General features: G+C 34.4%; 1 pseudogene; it reads right to left on the reverse strand.

The window, feature by feature from the left end:
• Positions 1-2,149: 2,149 nt before the first annotated feature.
• On the reverse strand, positions 2,150-3,724 carry LOC142532269 (protein DETOXIFICATION 49-like; annotated as a pseudogene).
• Positions 3,725-4,259: the final 535 nt, after the last annotated feature.

The raw sequence follows: 4,259 nt of genomic DNA on the forward strand, positions 1-4,259 counted from the left end.
GAGGTGTTTTAATATATTATATACTAATTAAATCCCTAAATAAGGCTTAGGCCTAATAAGCTAACAATATAGGCCCATTAGTCTTAGTTAGGATTTAATTAAAATATTAAAATGGTTTTGGTAAAAATAAGTTTGTGACTTTATTAGCTAGGTTGCCAAAAAATTCGTATTTTTGTTGAAAATCCAACACCGATAAAAATTACGTCCCGACATATAAAATCACCTAAAAAATCCTTATTTTCAAAAATAAGAAAAAGTAACATCTTTAATTTAAATAATTAAAAACAATTATTTAATAAAAAACATTTTTCGTTTTTCAGCCATCGGTCTCCGTTCTTCGATCGCAACTTGAATAATCCTTAAAAATACATTTTTATGCATAATGATAATAAAATCATATTTAACATAAAATCATGCATGTCACATAATAATTTGAGCAATTAAAATAATTATTTAACCATTTTTCATATTTGCTAGATTTGCATGCAGTTCGATTAGGTCGTCTTAATTTTTGGACCTTACAGTTACGGCACGTCTATGTTTAGGTATGTTCAGCTGTTATTTCGTACAAGTTACTTTCAATTGAATGTGATTTTATTAAATACTATTTGATATTCATGGTTTATGCGTGTTGAATCTTTAGACTCACTAGATTTGATCGATGCAGATGTTGATGCTTTTGGGGAGACATGAGGTGTTGAAAAGTGAGTTTTTCCCGGACTGTGTGCTGTGCAAACCCGAGGACCTCTATCGTTATGAAAGGATTTTATGCACGTTAAACTTTTTTTACTCTGATTTTTATTTATTCAAAATTTTGTTGGCAAACAAGTATTTTCAAATGCTCGTTTTGGATAATGATTTTATAGTAGTGGTGAATGATATTTTTTTATGCCATGAAAATATTTTGTACTTAGATTATTTTCAAAAATTCAGTCGATCATTTTATTTAAATTCAGAAGGCGATAGTTTGCTATTTAAATAAGAAAAAATGTTACGCAAATTTTAAAGTAGTATTAGTTATTTTATTACGGGATGTTACAATTATAAATAAGAATTCGATTTGATTTCTCATTTTTAAATATTTTAAGAAAGCAAAGTCATTCAAAATCATAAATATAATTGAGTAAGAGTATTTTACATTGGTATTACTAAAAATAAGGCAATAGATTGCATAGAGTTAATAATTCAATATTAATCCATTCATCCAAATTCGTGTAATTCTAATTATTGTTTTTTAATATATCTTGACGGAAATCTAACTCGAATATCATATACGATTATTAAATAAATTCATATTTTGATTTAGGAACTTTGTAATTGATTTATTAACATTTGTTCCGGAGATAACAATGCTCTTGGATGGTCCGATCCGATCACGAACGGAAAAAAATCAAGTTTTTACAATCTAAATGGATAAACAATTGTGATATTTGTTTGTTTTCTTTTGAAAGACAAGTCACGGTCCTCTTTCACTTTTTTAATGAATAATGATCATCTTTTTTATGTAGAAATATTAGGAAAGTTATTAGATAATAACCACTCCATCCAATAAATTTAAGTTGCTAATTTGAATTGTTCGGGTCGGGTAGAATCGGGTCGGCTCCATTACCATTAACCCATATATATAAATTCTTACATATCTTATATAAAATATAATTCATATTTTCAAATATCTACTGGTTACTTTTAAATATTTAAATCTGTCACCAATTAGTTATATGATGTGATCACAGAGTCAAACATTTCAAATATCCCACAAAGAAGAGAAGTCGATTTTGCCTCTACGTACGTACCCAAAATAACACAGCCAAAATTGGTCAATGAGACCCTACTTACGTGAACACTGTCCTCACTTTATTTTAATGGATTAGATCTTGCTACACATACAATTTCAAAAAAAAATGAGTCCTATATATGCATGGGCAAATATTGGTCATCCATCCTATCATGGGGGCAATACCCACATGGATAAAATGAAATAAACCACAAAAATTATTATTTTATTCGATATCTCAGACTTACATTTCAACTGTAAAATATATACAAAACAAAATAAAATAAAATAAAATAAAAATAAAAATTAATACTATAATAATAATAGGTTAAATAAAATAATACAACATTAAAATACACCTGATCTGAAGAATAATCAACACAAACTCTCCCCCTTGTTTTCTGCTTTATTATTTGCTTTATCGTTTTCATCGACCTCTTCGTTCTGATTAAGAACTGAGTATTCTTGAGTCAATTCTTCTGCTTTTCGGGCTTCCATTTCCCAATCCGTTCGCAGCAATACGATCATCATTGTAACCACACATGAAGCTTGCGCGGCCAAAAGCCCGAGCCATAGGCCCTCGAAATCCAGTTTGGAGTAGAAAGCTAACCCCACAGCCACCGGCATTCCGACCAGATAAAAGCATCCCAAGTTGATGTTTGCTCCGACTTTAGGTCGAGCCGTACCTCTCAACACCCCGCAGCCGGTCGTCTGCGGGCAGTTCCCCAGCTCGCAAAGTCCGATTATGGGCAGAACGAGAGATGTCAAAGTGATTATCTCTTTATCCAGAGTGAAGATGCTGGTCCAGATGTTCCTTACCGATACTGCAAAGAACAAGGCAAAGAAGCCCATTATGAAGCTGCATTAGAGCCCCACAACTGCAGCGAATTTCGCCTTATCGGTCCTGCGTGCTCCTATCTCGTTACCTACTCTTGTTGACACGCTGAAGCTGACTGAAGATGGGAATATGTAGATTAATGCAGTGGTTTGAATTAGTATTCCCATTGATGCAACCGTTGCCTTCGGATTCATCAACAGCCCACATAGGAAGATCATTATCTCGTACCACCACCACCCGAGACAGACCGAAATGCAGCTGGGAATGGCTAAATTAAGAAGAGATTTCCAGCCCTTTAAGCATTCAGTAGATAAACCTCCCCACGTTCTTTTGTGCAATCCAGAAAATAATATATAGACCAATAATGACAGAACGAGGTTTACATTAGTCCAAACCCCATTTAATGCAACTCCCTTTAAGCCTAAACTAAGCTTCGAAACTAGGAGATAGTTGATAGGTACATGCAAAATAATAGAAATCGCAGCGCAAAATGTTAGCGGTAAGTTTATTGACTGAGTTCTTAGGTAGATTCTTAGTGGATGTGACAAAGCTTGAGCGAACAGATCAGGCAAAGAATAGAACAAGTATTCTTGAGCTTGCGTCGCAATTGCTTCGTCTTGTCCACATAACAGCAGAATCTTTTTCATGTTTAACCACAGAATGGATATCGGAAATGAAGTTAAAGCTAGTAAAAGTACAGTTCTTTGTAAAGAAAAACCAAGAATATGGTATTTCTTAGCTCCAAAAGCTTGTCCGCATATGGGCTCCATTCCCATGGCTAACCCGGAAAGGATTGAGTAATCGGTGATATTAGCAAACCCGACTGCCAACGAACCACCGGCTAAGGTCAAATCCCCCAACCTGCCTAGGAAGAGCATCGAAATCAATGACCGGGAGTAGAGAAGTAGACCGGTTAAGATCATCGGTAAGGATATTTTGGCTATGGAGAGGGATTCTTGAACAACAAGGGAGAGATGATCATTGGTGGTTTTGTGGGGTTTTTGAGTTTGGCTTGTTGGTAGTTGGGCTTGCTGTTGGTGGAGTGCTGGGGTTTTGGGGATCAAAGAAGTGAACATGTCGGGTTCTTGGGTTTTGGCTGAGAGAAGATCCATGTTTCTATAATCAATTCGATCCCCCGATTCAACATTATTGCTGTCTGGTTGTTGAGATATGAGTTGGGTTTGATTGTGGGGAGATTTGGTGTTGCTAGTTTGCACATTTTTATGTGTGAAAATATTGAGGAAACGGGATTAGGGAGAGAACTGATAGTTTGGGGGATTTGAAAGAGTGTTTGGTGATGGTATATACAAGTGGACATGGGTACAATATATTGAACGAGGATAGTGACTTGGGGAACCGATTATTGGTGAGACACCAACCAATTACTTGTCAGAAATAGATCAATGGTTTAACAATATATAATTTTATGCATTTGTAATTGTAAGATGTGTAATTCATTAGATAAGGACATGACTCTTAAATTAAATACACAAAAAATATTGCAAGATCATCTCATGGATCATTTTTGTGAAATAATTTTTGACTCGACTCAATCATTGAAAAATATTATTTTTATGTTAGAAGTATTACTTTTTATTTTAGGTATCGATCGGACCAACCGATCTCACGAATATATATGTGAGACGG

Source organism: Primulina tabacum, chromosome 18, assembly GCF_025594145.1.
Source record: "Primulina tabacum isolate GXHZ01 chromosome 18, ASM2559414v2, whole genome shotgun sequence".
Lineage (NCBI taxonomy): Eukaryota > Viridiplantae > Streptophyta > Magnoliopsida > Lamiales > Gesneriaceae > Primulina > Primulina tabacum.